Raw genomic sequence first — 21,237 nt, 5'->3', positions numbered from 1 at the left:
ATTTTGTTAGCCATTCTTTGCTTCATTGTTTATGATTATTTAATCTATGATATGAATATTCATGTTTTCTTAAGGTGCATATATTATGTTTTGCTTATATTTCTCTATGATGCTTTACTTTGTACCATTCTATTGCAAGTACTGTTAATTTAAATTTATTTTCTTATACCCTTTCAACAATACTGGTAGAATCCAAGGATACCTCAGAAATTTCCCTTATGTTTAATGCTCTGGCATTATGTCTCTTCTGTAGAGTTACAGGTCACAAAGTTAGACTGTCTTATTTTTTCCAAAGTTCAACATTTAATTTCATCCCAAGAGAGCCATATAGTTCCTTCTTGGTGAGTTTGGAAGTCCCTTGAAGGATAGTCCTGTGATGCTGCCTATGTAGAGATTGTTGGAAAGACTTCTGAGAGAAAGAAGCAGAGAAAGATGTGGGCCAGGATTAGAGAAAAACAAAACAAGAAGATCGCGGCTTGAGGGCAGGAATTCCTGGAAACTCATCCCCAAAAGACTCCAAAAGCCATCAAATTATGACTCTAGTCAAGATTTAGAGGGGTAGAACCCACAGAAAGACTAGGCAATACAGTTTCCCAGTCCAAGACAACTTAGATGATCCAAGGAAAAGGTCTGTTTCGCTGGGACTTGGGATTGGGAAGAGCTGAAGTGCAGCTGGACACAGTGCAACCCAGTCAGAGAAAACCAGCTCTGGCCTTCCAGGGACAGTCTGTGAGGCACCTGGGTCCCTGAGGATGCCTAGGACTGTGGCAGAGGGGTGGTTTCTAGACCTCTTGGCCCAGGAATCACGAGGATGCCTTGAAGGGATGGTGAGAGAACTTTGTCACACCAGAATGAGCTCAGAACCCTGGGCCAGTGCTGGCCTCAGAGCAGCCCTTTGGTGGGAACCTGTGAAGCCACCCAGCACTTTCTGAACTCTCAACCCACAGACAGCATGGGGGTGAGGAGAGACTACAGAGATTTCTCTACTGTCTCTGGGACAGGACTCTGCTGTTTGCCCACACTCAGATCCAGGTAGCAGTCTGGGGCCCCTCCTACCATAGAAGAGCAGGGATCCTCCTCACAGCTCCAGGGCAGAGGGGAGGGCTTGTGGTCATCCACAGACCAGAGCATGGGCAATAGAGCAGTGAGAGCCTCTCATAAGACATTGAAGGAATTAAGGTCCCTGTGGGGTATCCCCCCAAAACCCCCAAAACCTGGGAAGTGTGATAAATCAGTCATAGGCTGAGAAATAAGCAAACAGCAGAAAAAGAAGAACCTGACTATAGAAAATTACTTTAGTCCCATGGAGGATCAAAATATACACTCAGAAGATGACAAAGTCAAAACTTCTGTATCCAGGCCTCCAAGAGAAATAGAAAATGAGCTCAGGCTATGGACAAGCTCAGAAAAGCAAGTAGGGAGGTAGAGGAAAAACTGGGAAGAGAAATGAGAGTGAAGCAGGTAAATCATGAAAACCAAGTCAGCAGCTTGGTAAAAGAAATACAAAAAATTCTGAAGAAAACAACATGTTAAAAACCACTTTAGGCCAATTGGAAAAAGCAACCCAAAAGGCAAATGAGAAGAATCCCTTAAAATAAAGCAGAATTGGCCAGCTGGAAAAAAGAGATAAAAAGCTCCAGGAAGAAAATAATTCCTTCAAATATAGAGTGGAGCTAAAAGGAAGTTGATGACTTTGCAAAAAATCAAGAAACAATGAAACAATACCAAAGGACAAAAAAATTAGAAGAAAATGTGAACTATCTCATTGGAAAAGCAACCGACCTAGAAAACAGATCCAGGAGAGATTGAGCTACCTGAAAATCATGACCTGGAAAAGAGCCTAGGATTCCTCTTTCAAGAAATAGCAAAATTGCCCTGAGATTCTAGAAGCAGAGGGTAAAATAGAAATTGAGGGAATCCACCTATCACCTCCTGAAAGAGATCCCAAAAGAAAACTCCCAGGAATGTTATGCCAAATTCCAAAACTCCCAAGTCAAAGAGAAAATACTACAAACTGCCAGAAACAAACAATTCGACTACCATGGTGCTACAGTCAGGATTACATAGGATTTGGCAGCATCTATGTTAAGGGCTCATGGGGCTTGGAATATGATATTCTGGAAGACAAAAGAACTTGGAGGGAGTTGAATATAATGGTATAAAATGGTATAGAGATGGAGTCAAGGAGTGATAAAGGAAAATACTGGGAGGAAGGGAAAGGAGAAGTAGAATGGGCTAAGATATTTCACATAAAAGAGTCAAGTAAAAGCTTTTGAAATGGAGTGAAGGGGAAGGTGAGAGGGAATGAGTGAGTCTTCATTCTCATCAGAAATGGCTCAATGAAGAAATAGCATACACACTCAATAGGGTATAGAAATCTATCTTACCCTAGAGAAAAATGAGAAAAAAAGGATGGGATAAGGAGGCAGGGAAGGGGGAGGGGGGAAGTAGATGATAGAAGAGAGGGAGGGAAGAATATAGTCTCGAGAGGGTAGTCAGAAACAACACACTTCTGAGCAGGGACCAGGTGAAAGGAGAGAGAAGAGAATAAATGGGAGTGAGGAAAAATAGAATGGAGGGAAATATAGCTATTCATAGTGACTGTGGGAAAAGATATTGAAGCAACTTCTCTGATGGACTTATGATAAAGAATGCAATTCATCCCAAAGACAGAGCAGATGGAATCTGAACACAGACTGAAGTACACTTTTTTATTCCCTCACTTCATTTCTCTTGAGGTTTCTCTATCTTTTTTTGGGGGGAGGGGGGGTTTATGATTACTTTCGCAACAAGATTATTGTAATAATATGAAAACAAATAAACTATAGAGAGCACACACACACACACACACACACACATACACACACACACAGAAAACAAAGCAAAACAAAAAATACATGACTGTAGAGCTCCTGGAGAGTCTAGTGTGTAAGTGGCTAGTACAAAATAGGACACATACTCAGATAATATAAAGTGAAGGAGGATGGAAAGAGAAACTATCTAAACCCCACCCCCGGCTTCTTCCCTGCCCTCCTCCATCTCCTGTCAATGCTGTAGTTTCTTTCTGAGCTTGGCTACATTTGTTTTATTTGTTCATTTTTTAAATTTAATATAATCATAATTATCCATTTTATACCTTACTTGTCTGCTTATATCTTCTATATTCATAAATTGCTCACCCATCCATAAGCCTGATAGGTAATATGTTCCATGTGCTTCTAATTTTCTTATAATATCTCTTTATTTATATCATATATCCATTTTGACCTTATCTTGATAAATAATTTAAGATATTCATCTATGCCCGATTTCTGCCATTCCAGATTTCTCAACAATTTTTAGCAAATAATGAATTCTTATCCCTAAATCTTGTCTTAACACTTGTCAAATACAAGGTTATTATATTTATTTGCTGCTGTAACTTGTATGTCTATTTTGTTCCATTGAACTACCTTTCTATATCCTATTCTGTATTAGCTAGTCTTGATAACTACTGCCTTATGTTTAAGATTTGGTAATCTAAAGTTTCTTTCTTTATATTTTTTCACTAGTTCCTTTGATATTCTTGACTTTTGATCTTCTATGTGAATTTTATTATTTTTTCTAATCAAGTATAATACTTTAAAAAATAATCTTAAATTAAAAAAAATAAATAATTCTTTTGGAAATCATAGACAAAGAATGGATCCTACTAAATTCCTTTTATGAAACAAATATGATACTGATTCCTTACCTAGGGAGAATAAAAACAGAGAAAGAAAATTTTAGGTCAATTGCATTAGTAAATATGGATACAAAAATCCTAAATAAAATACTAACTAAAAGATTCCAACATTATATTATAAATTATGTTCAACTGCAATTTATACCAGGAATTCTGGGATGCATTATCATGAGGAAAACTATTAATATAATAGATTACATCAACAGTTAAAGTTTTTTTTATTAAAATCATGATTATATCAATAGATACAGAAAAAAGCTTTTAATAAAATTCAACCCTCAATTTTATTAAAAACATGTGAAAGTATATGCATAAAAGGATTTTTATTAAATTGATAAAAGTATTTATTTAAAACTGCCAGCAAGTATTATCAGTAATGGGGATAAGTTAGAAATGTTTCCATAAAGATTTGGTATGAAATAAGAATGCCCACTATCATCAATATTGTTCAATATTGTCAGTATAGCAATAGCAATAAGAGAAGAAAAAGAAATAGCAGGAATTAGAATAGGGAATGAGGTAATAAAAAAAAGTATCTTTTCTTTTTTTTTTTTTGGTTTTTGCATGGCAAATGGGGTTAAGTGGCTTGCCCAAGGCCACACAGCTAAGTAATTATTAAGTGTCTGAGACCAGATTTGAACCCAGGTACTCCTGACTCCAAGGCCGGTGCTTTATCCACTGCACCACCTAGCCACCCCTAAAAGTGTCTTTTTTTCAGACAAAATTATACTATATATATGTCAAACAAAATATGTCTTAACTAAAATGTTATTTGAAGCCATGAATAATTTTAGCAAAGTCGCAAGATATCAAGTAAATCCACATAAATTATCATTATTTCTATATATCAAAAAATATAACCCTACAAAAAAGATAGTAACAGATACTCCAGGAAAATAAATCTAGATAGAATAAAAGGAATTACATAAACCAAATTATCAAATACTTTTTATACAAATAAAATCAGTTTTAATTATTTATGGGTATTCAGGGCCAATATAATAAAAATGACAATTTTGCTTTAAACTAATTTGTATTTTCATTCACATATAATAAGCATTTATTTATTGTTTATTTTTTTTAATCAGACACAGCTAAGTACTGGCATTACAAATACAAATAGAAAGACAGTTCCTTCCCTCAAGGAGCTTCCATTCTATTTGTTACCCCCTCTTCTATATAACTCCCATGTGGTAGTATTTGCAAGGTTCTTTGCTGGCCTGGGGATGGGAAGACTGAATATTGCCAATTCCTGAATTTCAAGAATATTCACCAATCCAATCTTCCTCTGCATGTTTTTTTAGCTTAGCTATGGCCTTCCTGGCAAATAGCACCCAGAATCAGTGATGTTACTCTAGAAGTTGTCTGAGTCAGACAGCTTACAAAAAATGACCTAATCCTTTCCTATCCTCTGGGCACAATACTGATCAATGCAGCCTGATTCCACTCCATCCACTCTATTTTGCTTGCTCTATCCCACACCATCCTTTTTTGACTACTTTATGCCCTGAATTTTATAATGTTCATGGTATTTCCTCTAGTCTGTCCCATCTATACCCCCCATATGCTCCACCCCCATTTCATTCACTCCTCACTCAGCCACCCCACTCATTATGCCAGCTTTTAATGAACTGTTCAACCTCTGCCTCCTTAGTCCTCATCCAACCTATGAGAACCTGATTGTCTGGAAGAGCTGTTCAGGCCCAGAGACCATACAGATCAGGATTTCTAACTGATCCTTGGCATGCCAACTGGAAGGGATTTCCTGCCCCTTTCCCCAGGTTTTGGAACCCAGAAAGAGAAGGAGCCAATGTGAGCTGAGAATGGTAAAAAGTGGTAGTAGTGAAGCAGGAGGTAGAATGAGACTAAGGAAAAAAGCCACACTTACCTCCTAACTTGTACTGAGCTAAGCTGAGGAACAATGTTGAATATCTCTGAATGTTCACCTGTGTGCAGTGTCTCTTTTAAGTATTCTCACACAGTAAAAGGATTTCTCTTAGTTGCTCTCTGGACTAGTAGCCAAGATGTAAACAAATCTCTTCTCCATCATTTCACTTAAGTCTTCTTTGTTCACTCCCAATGATCTGCAACTTTCCCCCAGGCAAGTCAGGAACCTTCATATTTATTTCCAAAACTGGAGATCCCCTACAACAGATCCCATAGCTCTCCAATTCCCATTCCACCTTCTGAAACCTGCTTCACACTTCATTAGGTGTCAGTATTAGGTAACTCAGACTACTCCTATTCCATTCACCAACCCACACACACTCCTTCCAGGGTTTAAGTACAGTGACTGTACTTCTCCATTGTTATGTCTGTTTATTAGACTGTGAGTTCCTTTTTTTGTATCCCTCCGCTTCTCAGGACACTGGACCTTACTTAAATAGATTCCTGCTCCAAAATATAACCTTCTTTCCATTATAACATGGTACCTTTCAAATTTATAGTAAAGAATAAGATAGATTATTCATGTGTCAACTGAAGAATCTTCTTTGGCCTTGATTAAGATTTCATCTATTTAGAGAATGAACTGGTATGGAAACTCCCTTTGCTAATTCAATGAACTTAGTGACTTGGGGCAATGCAAAGTTAAATGATTTGTCTAGGGTTACATAGCTGGTGTGTGTCAGAGAGGACTTTCTGAGTCCAAGACTGGCCCCCAGGCCACTACATCATGCTCCTCTTAGATCTTTTATCATTGCTTATTAGTCTTACACTTAAGAAGCACAATTCTAACTCCAGCCTACTTACTCTCTTGGCTTCAAGTTCAATATTGGGACAAAATGAAGTATTTGTAAGTCACCGAATATTTAACACTACTCATTTAATATATAACTAAGATATGCAATAAGGACACAGTGGCGTTTGGATCCTCTGGATTCAGTCCCCTTTGTCTCCTCTGGTAATGCATTTGAGAAGTCAGTTGTCAGGATATGGTGACTCATATGGTTTCAGACACCCACCAAGTCTGAGAGGTGCCAACCATACATTGATTGAGGCCTTTTGTGCCCTAAGACCAGGAAGCTGAATCAGGGAAGCTGGGTCATTCAAGATTTATAGAGGAAAGGAAGCTAGGTTGGGAAGTTTGGGAAACTACTTCAGGGAACTGCTGGTCTTATCACAGTTATAGAGGAAAGTCAGAACTAAAATAGTAAAAGATTTAACATGGGTAAGCAGGTGCATCCAGAGATGGATAAAATCAGAGCTATCACTGTGAGATAAGGTACTGTAGTCTGAGGATCAACATAAAAGGAAAAAAAAGGTGAGAGGGGGGTAGGAAATGGGGAGAAGAGGGAACTTTACCTCTCTTTAAACCCCACCTTACACTGGTCTCACCCTAGCCCAGTCTGAGATAGGTTTACTGTCTTCCTCAGACTATTCCTTGTTAATAAGAACCCCTACCAGCAGGAGGATTAGTTTGACTCAAGAGAGAAATGAAATGCATACACACAGATGAGGGTACTAACAGGACAACTAGCAGAGCCGTTTATTGACTGTATCAAATAGTTATAGCAAAAAACCACAAAATTAGCATACAGGAGAAAACAATGATGTTTCTAAAACTAATGCAGGAAATAACCTAGCAGGATGTAACCCAGGTAAAGAAGTTCTGATACAGGCCTATCACCAAGTGAGGTTAGAATGACCCAGTTGTGTTATCACAGCAGGATTCTGTGGAAAGCTTTCAGCCCCAGGGTCACTAAAGCTTGGGCCTTTTAGTCAGTAACTGACTTTTTAACCCAAACTCCCTAGAGCAGCTCTCAACACCTTATTTCTAAGCTTCCCTCTGATTTCTTTAGGGTGATTCTTCCCTTCCCTTGCATTCTTTTTTGCTTTTACACCAGCCCCATCTCCACCCCTACCTGAACTATCCCCCAGGCTCAACAAGGTCTCTTATAAGCTACCTCCTGGGATATCCCACCTGTAATTAAGTCAAATGCAGAACTCACCTGAAATTTTATGTGTGTATATATCCAGTCTTGCAAACCGATAGCCAATTGTCAAGAAACCCTATAAACCAGAAAGGACCTATGAGCTGATATTAAGGGTAAAGACAATATTCCTTCCCAGTTCTCCTGGGGGGAAAAGGGCTGGGGCCCATGTGAGGCATGTAGGGTGTTTGACTTACCCAGAATATAAGAGGAGAGTGTTAGTTTAAATATACATGCATTACAAAGACTGAAGTCTGCCTCTGGTTGTGCCTCCAGGCAGCTACAGGAGTATAAAACAAAAGAATTGACCCCAACCTAATCAGACTTGAGATTAGATAGGGCCTTCCCCATCTTGGTTCCAAGGTGACCCAGAGTCCTTTACAAGCAACATATTATAATCCACTCCTCTATGCTCTTTAGTATAATGACCAGGGCAGGGAAAACATATAGGGAAGAATGTATTTATTTGCATTGTAAACCTGAACAGTGATTGGCATGAAGGGGAGCAATAAGCCTTTCAAACTGCATATAAATCTAGACATTGTCATAATTCATTGCCTTTCTTGTGAAGAGAAATGGTTTTTCTGTGAAAAAAAAGTTAATAAAAAAAACTATTTTAATAACTCTAGACTAAGTATTTATAATTACGAGCCATTGACAACAGTTTTGGGGCCTTTGTCTGAAATCATGATACAAAATCTTTTGAGATTTTCCTGGAAGAACACGAGATAAGAATGGTCAGATCTGCTTGATTTCAAGGAAATTCTTGGCTTCCTTTCCCAGAGAAATTGTCAGAGGTAAGGGACGATCCCTCAAGGTGGTGAGGTGGCAAAAAAAAAAAAATCAAAAAACCTTACCCTAAAAGACTGGCTTAGAAGTCTTCATGCTGGATAGGACCCCAGGGAGTGTGTGTGTGGGGGGGGACTATCCCAAATGAGAGGTCAGAGGATGGGAAATAGGGTACCTGAAATGGGGAAGTGGAATAGGCGTTCTCCTCCAGGAATTTTCCCCAAATTCCTCCCACCATGGGAAGAAGTTGCTAGCAGACCTGGGAGAGCAGTGAGCCTCAGGACTGCGCCAGAAGTGCCAGAAGGAAGATGGATGGGATCCGTATATGGGGTGTGTGTGTGTGTGTGTGTGTGTGTGTGTGTGTGTGTGTGTGTTCCCTCCAGTATCTTAGACTTGTATGTGTGCTGTTGTGTCCGTAATTAGCTGTGTTCCAAAATGTCTGGGCTAGTCCTTGCTTTGGGGTTTTTCAAGATCTGGGGATCCTGTTTTTGTTTTAAACTGGGGGGGGCTAGGAAGTAATCTGGAGGAATTTTGGAGGATGGTGGGAGAAAGTAAGATCTGTAGCTTTTCTCTGTCTCCCTCTAGGAGCTCAGCCCCTCCCTCACTGAGTCACCAGCCATGCAGTTTTGTGTTAATTAGGATTTATTGCATGTGAAGTAAATTTGGGAAGCTATATATATTACCTAGAAAGAAGAAAAAAAGATAATAATTATGTTTTCAGGAATATTTACTGATTTGGTTAAGAGAAAAACCTTTAGGAGAGAAAAAGCTTTATAAAAGGTATTTATGTAGTGAGTTTATTAAATTCTCATCTGTGAGTTAATTTGTTTTAAATGTTAAACAAATATTGATAATATATTGACAACAATTTCACAAGGTCTTTTTATTTGTGAAGTAAGAAAGTTTGGAAAAACTTTGTTTTAAAAATGTATCTATTTGAAATTTTTGTTAATTGGCCTGGCCAATTTATTGCTTCATCTCTGTGACTGTGAAGTGCTTGGCCTGTTAGTTTGTCCTGATTAGTCCTTTGTCATCACATTGTAAAGCTTTGTTCCGTGAACCATGGCATAAATAAGAATTACATTGGGGTTTTTAAAGTATGATGAGTCTAAGATTAAATTCTTGGAGAATCTCAGTTTCTTTTTGAAAATATAAGTATTAGAGGTAAACAAGCATGTAAAATAAAATTGTTGAGCACCTTTCCTGGAGTCAGGAAAACCTGAGTTCAAATTTGGCCTCAAACATTTAATAATTGCCTAGCTGTGTGGCCTTGGGCAAGTCACTTAACTTCATTGCCTTAAATAAATAAAATGTTTTTAAATTATTAAAAGATATCAAGATATTGTTATAATGTTAACTTTAGTTAAAGAAGTCTTATATTTAATATAGATTAATAATTATATTGTGATTTTAAAGAAGTCAAGATTATGGATTTCTTCCCTCATGGTAACTGTAGATTCAGAGGATTAATGAACAGGAAACTGGAAGGCATGTCCTGACCTTGGGGATGCTTTCTGCTAGTTGGAGGTTAAGTATGATTGGGCAATTAAAAAAAATTGTGTAACCCCCAAATAGGGTAACATTGGCGAGTAAGATGTGGAGACATCTTTACCAGTTATGTGATATTCTTTTGTAACTGCAGAGATTGTACATACAATCATTTGGTTATCAGTTGTGAAAATATAAGCCATTCGGACCTATTATAACAGTACTGAAGCCTAGAATTAATGATTAAATACTTTGAAGGAATGAGGGAATATCAAGAGTTATGATTCACTCTTGGATCTCTGAAATTTTTAAACTATATATTAAACTTGGTACAGATCTGTGGGTTGTCTTTGCATGGACTGTCACCTTTGCCTATAATGCTCTCTGTTCTGGATTCTACCTTTTAGATTTCCAAGTTTTTTCAAATCTCAGCTCAAGGTTCATTTTTCCAGATCATGTCTTCCAGATGTTATGACCATCTTTGTAGAATTATCTTGCAATTCTTAGGTTTATGAAGTCATGAGTTATTTCCCCAAATAGAATATAAGCTCCTTCAAGCTAAAAGTCTTGTGTTGAAAAATACTATGGAGACTGAATGCAGATCAAAAGTATGATATATATAAAAGAGTAAATTCTTGGAGAATCATTTTCTTTTTGAAAATAGAAAAGGTAAATGAGCATGTAAAGCAAAATTGTAATAGATATTAAGATACTGTTATGAGGTTAACCTTAGTTAAAGAAACCTTATATTTTTATAGGTTAATAATTATTTATTCAATTTAAAGAAGTCTTTTTTATGTTTTTTTTTCCTTTTGTTATGATTCTTCTTTCAAAACATGACTTTCAAAGCATGGTGAAGTGGATACAGCACCAGACCTGGGGTCAGGAGAATCTGAATTGAAAATTCTGACATTTGACTCTTCCTGTGTGACCTTGGGCAAATCATTTAACCCTGATTGCCTCATATTCAGGACCATCACTCAAATCCAGTTCCTGTGATTGTCAAGGCATCCACCTCCCTTATGTCGTGGTCTTCTTCAAGATCAAAGGACAAATGATGACAATCCAACAACAATATGGAAATATGTCCAACATGATTGTACATATAGAATCTATGTCATATTACTTGCTATTTTAGGATAGGGGAAGGAATGACTGGAAGGGCGAAAAATTTACAAAAATGAATGTTGAAAACTATTTTAAAATTTTATTTAATTTTGAATTGATAATTTTTCCCTAACCTCACTTCCCTCCTCCTACCCCCCCCCGAAGGCAGTCTGTTACTCTTTACATTGTTGAAAACTATTGAAAGAAAGAAAGAAAGAAAGAAAGAAAGAAAGAAAGAAAGAAAGAAAGAAAGAAAGAAAGAAGAAAGGAAGGAAGGAAGGAAGAAGGGAGGCAGGAGGAAGGAAGAAGGAAAGAAAGAAAGAAAGAAAGAAAGAAAGAAAGAAAGAAAGAAAGAAAGAAAGAAAGAAAGAAAGAAAGAAAGAAAGAAAGAAGAAGAATGTAAGCTCTTTAAGGGCAAGGACTACTTCCCTTTTTTCTTTTTATCCTCAGTATCTAGGATAGGGTCTGACATACAGTGGATATTTAACAAATGCTTCTTGTTGATTGATTGACTGATTCATGTCATGTTCCATCCAAATTTTACTAGTTGTTGCTCTCACTCCTTTTCTGTCCTATCTGTTTATTTCTTTGTTTTGTGCCCAATATTTCTATACCATTCCTTTCTCTCTCTCTCTGTCTGTGTATATTTCCTTCCAGACTCATTTCAGGAGTCTTTCTTGACCCCTTCCAAAAACTAGTTAAAATGATTTCCCCCTCCTCAGACTACTCACAGCATATTTCCTGGATTTCTTTTTGGACTTATCTCACTTTTGTATCCACAATTCACTCCCTCTTAAATTATCAGTTTCATGAAGACAAGTATAGGGTCTTACCTAAAAATAACTTCTTTATTAAGTTCAGAAAATGGAGCTAAGAATACAGTGAATTATTAAAAATACTAATTGATTTGAATTCTTTTCATCTACTTTAAAGGAGTCAAAGATGAACCTTATTCAATTACTACCTCTCCAACCCTATCAAGGTCAGAAATTGAGACTAAGAGAGGAGAGAAGAATTATTTTTATTTCCATATTGTCTATATGCTTGCAAAATTTTTATCTTGTCCTGGGAGTTCTGCAATTTGACTATAATATTTCTGTGAGTTTTCACTTTGAGACCTGGTTCAGGAAATGATAGGTGGATTCTTTCAAGTTCTGTGTTACCCTCCAGTTCTAGAATATCTTGATAATTTCTAGAGAGACGATGTCTAGGCTCTTTTTATTTTTTGATAATGACTTTCAGGTGGTCCAATAGGTTTTAAATTATTTCTCCTGAATCTATTTTCCAGATCTGTTGTATTTTTTTATAGTAAATCAGTAGGTTTTTTAACTTTTAATTTTATTTATTTATTTTGAATTTTACAATTTCTCTCCCTAATCTCACTTCCCTCCCCCCACCCCCCACAGAAGGCAGTCTGTTAGTCTTTACATTGTTTCCATGGTACACATTAATCTAAGTAGCATGTGATGAGAGAGAAATCATATCCTTAAGGAAGAAAAATAAAGTATAAGAAATAGCAAAATTATATAATAAGATAATGTTTTTTTTTAAATTAAAGGTAATCATCTTTGGTCTTTGCTCAAGTTCCACAATTCTTTCTCTGGATACAGATTGTATTTTCCATTGCAGATATTCCAAAATTGTGCCTGATTGTAGCACTGATGGAATGAGCAAGTCCATTAAGGTTGATCACCATCCCCATGTTGCTGTTATGGTGTACAGTGTTCTTCTGGTTCTGCTCATCTCTCTTAGCCTCAGTTCATCCAAATTCTTCCAGGTTTCCCTGAATTCCCATCCCTCCTGGTATCTAATAGAACAATAGTGTTCCATAAAGTATATATACCACAGTTTAGTCAGCCATTCTCCAATTGATGGACATTCAATCAATTTTCAATTCTTTGCCACCACAAACAGGGCTGCTATGAATATTTTTGTACAAGTGATGTTTTACCCTTTTTCATAATCTCTTCAGCATATAGACCCAGTAGTAGTAGTATTGCTGAATCAAAGGGTATGCACATTTTTGTTGCTTTTTTGGCATAAATCTAAATTGCTCTCCAGAAAGTTTGGATGAGTTCACAGCTCCACCAACGATGTATTAGTGTTTCAGATTTCCCACATCCCTTCCAACATTGATCATTGTCCTTTCTGGTCACATTGGTCAGTCTGAGAGATGTGAGGTGGTACCTCAGAGATTCTTTAATTTTCATTTTTCTAATAAGTGATTTAGACCAATTTTTCATATGACTATGGATTGCTTTGATTTTCTCATCTGTAAATTGCCTTTACATATTTTTTGACCTTTTGTCAATTGGGGAATGGCTTGGTTTTTTTCAAGTTGACTCAGTTCTCTGTATATTTTAGAGATGAGTCTTCTGTCAGAAATATTAATTGTAAAAATTGTTTCCCAATTTACTACATTTCTTTTGATCTTGGTTACAGTGGTTTTGTCTGTGCAAATTTAATTTAATATAATTTGTGCAAATTTAATTTAATTTAATATAATCAAAATTATCTAGTTAGTTTTTAATGATGTTTTCCATCTCTTCCTTGGTCATAAACTGCTTCCCTTTCCATAGATCTGACAGGTATACTATTCCTTGATCCCCTAGTTTGCTTATAATGTTTTTTATGTCTAAATCCTGTATCCATTTTCATCTTATCTGGGTATAGGCTGTGAGGTGCTGGTCTAATCCAAAGTTCTTCCATACTAACTTCCAATTTTCTGAACAGTTTTTATTGAAGAGAGAGTTTTTATCCCAATAGCTGAACTCTTTGGGCTTATCAAACAACAGATAGCTATAATCATTTCCTGCTATTGCATCTAGTTTATTCCACATTTCTTAGGTAATACCAGACAGTTTTGATGACTGATGGCTTTATAATATGATTTTAGATCTGGTAGGGCTAAGCCACCTTCTTTTGTACTTTTTTCATTAAATTCCTGGAAATTCTTGACTTTATTTCTCCATATGAATTTACTTACAATTTTTCTAACTCATTAAAAGTAATTTTTTGGAATTTTGATTGGTAGGGCACTAAAGAGGTAGTTTAGTTTTTGTAGAATTGTCATTTTTATTATATTAGCTTGGCCTATCCATGAGCAGTTGCTATTTGCCCAGTTATTTAAATCTAATTTCATTTGTGTGAGAAGTGTTTTGTAGGTGTTTTCATAGAGTTTCTGCCTTGACAGGTAGACTCCCAAGTATTTTATATTGTCTGAAGTTTTTCTACTGTATCTTGCTGGTCATATGTAGAAATGTTGAGAATTTATGAGGGTTTATTTTATATCCTGAGATTTTGCTAAAGTTGCTAATTATTTCTAGTAGTTTTTTAAGATTTTGGGGGGATTCTCTAGGTATACCATCATGTCATCTGCAAAGAGTGAGAGTTTTGTCTCTTCTAGTTGTATTTTTAATGAGATATTTCAAATCATCTTCTATTTTTTTCATTTGTTTGTTTGGCTTTATTGTTTGCTACTGTCTCATAAAGTCATTAGCTGTCATTTTCTCAATTCTAATTCTTCCTTGCAAACCTTATAAAGATGTGAAATTCTTCATTACTGTGATTATTTTTTTTATCTTTTTTGGTATGGTTTGGTTTGTTTTTTTGGTGAGGCAATGGGGTTAAGTGACTTGCCCAAGGTCACACAGTTAAGTATCAACTGTCAAGTATCAAGGACCAGATTAGAACTCAGGTCCTCCTCCACTTAGCTGCCCCCTCAATTCTAATTCTTAAGGAATTATTTTCTTCAGTGAGTCTGTGTCTTTCCTCTTCCATTTGACCAATTCTACTTTTTAATGACTTTTTTTCTTTCAATGGATGTGGTGTCTCTTTTTCTATTTGACCAAATCAGCTTTTTGAGGCATTCTTTGCCTCAATAACTTTTTTCTCAGCCACATGTAAAACAAGTTTCAACATTACTTCCAAACTTTTGAGTTCCAAATTTTCTTCCTTCCTCCCACCTGACTCCCCCCATTGAGAAAGCAAGTTACTTAGTGTAGGTTAAAAATGTGTAGTCATGAAAAACAATACTATCACAATTATGTTGTGAAAGTAAATATAACCTACCCTTCCCACAAAGAAAGAGAAACGTCAAGAAAAATAAAGTAAAAAAAAAGAAAAGAATGTTACAGTCTATTTTTGCCTCAACTGTGTTTTTTAAATTTATTTATTTATTTTGAATTTTACAATTTTTCCTCTAATCTCACTTCCCTCCCACTATCCCCTCACAGAAGGCAGTCTGTTAGTCTTTACATTGTTTCCATGGTATATATTGATCTAAGTTGAATGTGATAAGAGAGAAATAATATCCTTAAGGAAAAAAATAAAATATAAGAGATAGTAAAATTACATAATAAGATAACTTTTTTTAAGACTAAAGGTAATAGACCTTGGTCTTTGTTCAAACTCCACAATTCTTTCTCTATATACAAATAGTATTCTCCTTTGCAGATACCCCAAAATTGTCCCAGATTGTTGCACTGATGGAATGAGCAAGTACATTATGATTGATCATCATCTCCATATTGCTATTAGGGTATACAATGTCTTCTGGTTCTGTTCATCTTGTTCAGAATCAGTTCATGCAAATCCTTTCAGGCTTCCCTGTATTCCCATCCCTCCTGGTTCCTAATAAAACAATAGTGTTCCATAACGTACATATACTACAATTTGTTCAGCCATTCCTCAATTAATGGAAATTAACTCAATTTTCAATTCTTTCCCACCACATAAAAAGCTGCTATGAATATTTTTGTACAAGTAATGTTTTTACCTTTTTCATGATCTCTTCAGTGTATAGACCCAGTAGTGGTATTGCTGATTCAAAGGGTTCAGTCTATATTTAGACACCATTGTCTCTTTCTTTTGGAAAGTTCGCACTCTTTATCATAAGTTCTTCAGAGATAATCTTGGGTCATGGCATTGCTGAGAAAAGGTAGGTCATTCACAGCTGACCATCTTGCAATAATCCTGTTGTTTTATATAAGGTACATTTCCTTTTGCATCTGCTTATGTAAATTTTTTACTTATAGCATCCTGTTGATCATTTCCCATAACTGAAGAGCATTTCATTTCAATCACATATCACAATCTGTTCAGTCATTCCCCAAATGCTAGACATCCTCACAATCTCCAGCTCCTTGCCACCAGAAAAGAGCTACTATAAATATCTTTGAACATATAGATTCTTTTCTTTCCATATTTCATCTCTTCTAGAATATAGACCAAGCAGTACACTGCTAGGTCAAAGGGTAGATATGGTTTTATAGCCCTTTGGACATAGTTCCCAAGTTTCTTTACTTAACTGTTAAATTATTTCACAACTCCTCAAACAGTACATCAATGTCTCAATTTCCCTATATCTCTTTCAACAGTTAAACCTCATTTGTCCTAACAATAGTGAGGTAGGACATTTTAAAAAAAATACTTAGATTGCATTGATAATATCTGAAAACTATTCATAATTCTTGATCATGTAGCAATTGGGAAATAGCTCTTATTTTTCATAAATCTGGCTCAGTTCTTAATGTTTGAGAAATAAGGTCTTTATGAGAGAAATTCTTTCAATATTTTTTTCACATAGAAGCTATTGCTAGCTGTATTTCCATTCAATGCCCCCATCTCCATTTATTCTATTCTCCCTCTCTTCACCCTGTCCCTCTTCAAAAGTGTGTTGCATCTGACAACACTCTCTCACAATCTTCCCTCTCTTTTAGCTCCTATACCCCCCACCCACCCACCCACTGTACCCTATCCCCTTTCTCCCAGGCCTTTCCTTTTCTATTTTCCTCTAGGATAAGATAGATTTCTACACCCAATTGAATTTATATATATTTTCCCTCTCTAAGTCGATTCTGATGAAAGTAAGGCTCACTCACTCCCCCTCACATTACCCCTCTTCCATTTCACTGCAAAAACTTTTTCTTGACTCTTTTATGTGAAATAACTTACCCCTTTCTACTTCTCTTCTTTTCTCCCAGTACATTCTTTTCTCCCCTGCTAACTTCATCTTTTTAATTTATTGTACTACCAAATTCAACTCCCTCATGCATTTTGTTTATATATGTTCCTTCTAAATGCCCTAATAGATAAGGCTCATATGAGTTATCAATATCATATTCCCATGCAGGAATGAAAGTAGTTCAACATCATTAAGTCCTTCATGATTTGTCCTTTCTATCCACCCTCTCTATGCTCTACCTGAGTCTATACTTGAAAACTAAACTTTCAGTTCAATTCTGGTTGTTTCATCAGGAACGTTTGAAAGTCCCCTTCTTCACTGAATGCTTATCTTTACCCTGAAAGAATATGTTTACTTTAGCTGGGTAGTTGATACTTGGTTATAATCTAAACTCTTTTGTCTTCTATAATATCACATTCCATGACCTGTAATCCCTTAATGCAGAAGCTGCTAAATTTTGTATTATCCTGACAGCAGCTACAGTATATTTGAATTGTTTCTTTCTGAGTGCAGTGCTTGTAATATTTTCTTCTTGATTTGGAAGTTCTGAAATTTGGCTAGAATATTCCTGCCAGTTGCCATTTTGGTATCTCTTTCAGTGGGTGATTGGAATATTATTTTAATGTCTATTTTACCCTCTGCTTCTAGGATATCTATAAACTTTTCTTGGATAATTTATTTTTAAAATTTTATTTATTTATTTATTTTTCATTTTTTTTTTTAACCCAGCTACATGCAAAAGCAAGTTGTAGTATTTGCTTCCAAAACCTTGAGTTCCAAATTCTCTCCCTTACTCCAACCTTCTCTCTCTATTAGGAAAGCAAGTTATTTGGTTTAGTTAAAAATATTTAGCCATGAAAAACATTACTACAATAATCATGTTGTAGAAGTAAACATATCCCCCTCCCACAAAGAAAGAGAAACCTCAAAAAATAAAAGAAAAAGAAAAAAAGTGTGCTTCAGTCTGTATTCAGACATCATCAGCTCTGTCTTTGGGATGGGCAGCATTCCTTATCATAAGTCTATCAGAGAACTTGCTTCAATATGTTTTCCCCACAGTTACTGCTGTTAGTTATATTTCTCCATCCTATTCTCCACCACCCCATTTATTCTATTCTCTCTCTCCTTTTCCCAGTCCCTGCTCAAAATTTGTTGTAAATGACTATCCTAACCCATGATATTCCCTCTCTTCTGTACCCCCATCCCTTCCCCATCCCCTTTCTCCCACCCCTTTCCTCTCCTATTTTCCTCTAAAGGAAGATAGACTCCTATATCCAATTGAATGTGTAAGTTATTCCCTCTCTGAGCCACTTCAGATGAGAGTAAGGCTCACTCACTCCCTCTCACCTTCCCCCTTTTCCACTCCACAGCAAAGGTTTTTCTTGCCTCTTTTCGGTGAAATAAATTACCCTATTTTCTCTTACTACTTCTTCTTTCCCATTCTCCCAGTAAATTCCTTTCTGGTTCACTAACTCCATATTCTTAATATATTATACCTTCAAATTCAACTCCCTCCTGTGCTTTATCTATATACACTCCTTCTAACTGAACTAATAAATGAGAAGGTTCATATGAGTTATCAATATCATCTTTCCATGCAAGAATACAAGAAATTCAGCATCAAGTCGCTCATAAATTTGCCCTTCCCATTGACCCTCTCTATGCTTCACCTGAGTTCTTTACTTAAATCAAACTCTCTGTTCAGTTCCAGTCATTTTATCAGGAAAGTTTGAAAGTCCTCTATTTCATTAAATGTCCATTTTTTACCCTAAAAGAGCATGTTTAGTTTCTCTGAGTAGTTGATTCTTTGTTGTAATCCAAGCTCTTTTGCCTTCTGGAATATCACATTCTAAACCATATGAGCCCCTAATGTAGAAGTTATATTATCTTGATTGTAGTTCTACAATATTTTAATAATTTCTTTCTGACTACTTCTGACATTTTCTCCTTTTCTTGGAAGTTCTGGAATTTTGCTATAATATTCTTGGCAGTTTTCATTTTGGGATTTCTTTCAGGAGGTGATTGGTGGATTCTTTTCATTTCTATCTTGTGGGGGTCCAGCCTCCACAGGGTCCTTGGAACCTGACAGGAGGGATAGAGTCAGCAAAATGAGTTGAGTCAACACAGGGGTTAAAGGCAGGAGCAGGTTGACTGACTGTCAGCTTCTTGGATTTATTTTTATAGTCTCAGAATCATGTATGCATCAAGCAAGCAAGCTAAGTTCATTTCCTTGGTTACAAAAATTGACAATTTTCATTATCAATCATCCAATTCATGTGGTTACAAATTTAATTATCAATCATGTAGTGGTTACAAGTTTGATTATTAATCATGTAGTTAATTTTCTTGTCCCTGCTCAGACCGTGATGACCTCAACCTGTCTGTTGCCTAGTTTGTTGCTGCATAGTAAAGTTATTAATTAAGCAGAACTTTCCTGATAATAATCTTTGATATAATTCATTTAATGGAATGCTTTTATGTTTTTGTGCTGCATATGTAATGTTTTTAGATAGTCTCCTTTGACAACCTATAGTGAGGGCAGTTATGTTTGTCCACGCATCCGTTGACTCCTTCAATAACCAATTTTCCTTTCAGCCTTTGTTGGTAGATGCCATGGTTTCTATGATTTTTTTATTCTTTCCTATGAAACTAAGGCTGTTAGAATTCACATATTGGTCACCTATACTAACTATTCTCTCACCATCTTTTTCATATATTCCTGTGTATGGTAAGGGGGGGGGCAAAGCTGTTAATTTCCCTGGAATTCTATCTAACCCATCTTGTATCTGTTTTCCCTGTATATATTCTGACATCTCCTTGGAATTCCCAGTGTTGGGTTCTCCAGAGATTTCATAATGTTGAAGCCTTTTGTATGCCTCAGGAAGAGGCAGTCCTGTTGGACAGAGTTTACAATCTGTTTTATTCAAGGAATTTCTCTGAAATCCTTCCTTTATAGTCATTCCACTATTAGGATGAGTAAGTATTGCAATCAATAATAGACCTATAAATATTGGTATGCATGCAATCCCTATATATATTGAAAAAGGAATGTTGTTCCATCAGGTGATGTGACTGCCTTGGGTCTTCTTGCTGTGACTGTGTCGAGCAGCTTAGTGAACCTGGCTCTTACCCTCTGGGGTGTAGGGTGTGTTCAAGGAAGACTAGGACCTTTAGTGTGAGGACTGCCAAGTCCTTTTCAGGCTGATTTCCACCTTTGACATTCACTTGAGCTACCTAATTCTCTCACCTATGGCTTCAAGAAGCAGTAATATGCCCACTGGCCACACCCCAGGTGCAGCCCCTTTAAAGTTCACACTGCTCACCCCATGATGTGAGGAAGGGGCTAGAAAATGTGTCCTAAAAATTGTCTGCTTACCCAACCCTGGCCTTATTACCACAGCAGGTAGGGATCCCACAGTATAGTCAAGACAGAAAAAAAAAATCTACAAAAACTTCTTCAAAGAAGATTCCACTCAACTTTGGTACATGGAATGTGTGCACACTCATAGATAACAGAAGATCCAATAGACCTGAAAGATGAACAGCTCTTATGAGAGAACTCACTAGGTATCATATCCAAAGAGCAGCCCAGAGTGAAGTGAGACTGGCAAATGAAGGCCAACTGACTGAAATTGGAGCTGGATACATATTTTTCTGGAGTGGCCACAGTGAAGGGCAGTGCCATGAAGCTGGAATAGGTTTTATAATCAAAACTAATCTACTCAACATTCTTGAATGCCTACCAAAAAGAGTGAATGAGAGAGGTTCGTGACAATGAGATTGCCACTTCCAGGAAAATGCCATATCACTACTAAAATATGTGAACATAAGGAAAAGAGATGGAGAGGATGTGAGAGTGAATAAGGCAATGTGTGGTGCAGAGTGCCTGACTGACTACAGACTCATTCTCTGTAAACTAAATATTCACATTTAACCAAAGAAGAGGAACCAAGGCAAAATGAATATTAGAAGAATTAATGTTAAGAGATTAGAGTGTCTCTCTGAGCCACATCAGTTTGTTGCTAACTTGGAGGAGAAACTAAGCCACACAATTGGAAATAGTGGGGCAGAAAAAGAGTGGGTAGCTTTCAGAGATATGGTGCACAGCACTGTATTTGTTCCTCTGAACAAGAATACTCACAAATAACAAGACTGATTTGATGAAAATGATGGGGAAATGCAGAAGCTGCTAATTGAAAAACAAGAATTTCACAGGGTTTTTCAGCAGGTTC

General features: G+C 36.5%; 1 pseudogene; it reads right to left on the bottom strand.

The window, feature by feature from the left end:
• Positions 1-18,483, bottom strand: part of LOC141499451 (uncharacterized) — a 40,229-nt pseudogene extending 21,746 nt beyond the window's left edge.
• Positions 18,484-21,237: the final 2,754 nt, after the last annotated feature.

The sequence above is a fragment of the Macrotis lagotis genome, chromosome X (genome assembly GCF_037893015.1).
Source record: "Macrotis lagotis isolate mMagLag1 chromosome X, bilby.v1.9.chrom.fasta, whole genome shotgun sequence".
Classification (NCBI taxonomy): Eukaryota; Metazoa; Chordata; class Mammalia; order Peramelemorphia; family Peramelidae; genus Macrotis; species Macrotis lagotis.
The sequence above is the reverse complement of the archived record's forward strand: the minus strand, read 5'-3'. Positions and strand labels throughout refer to the sequence as shown.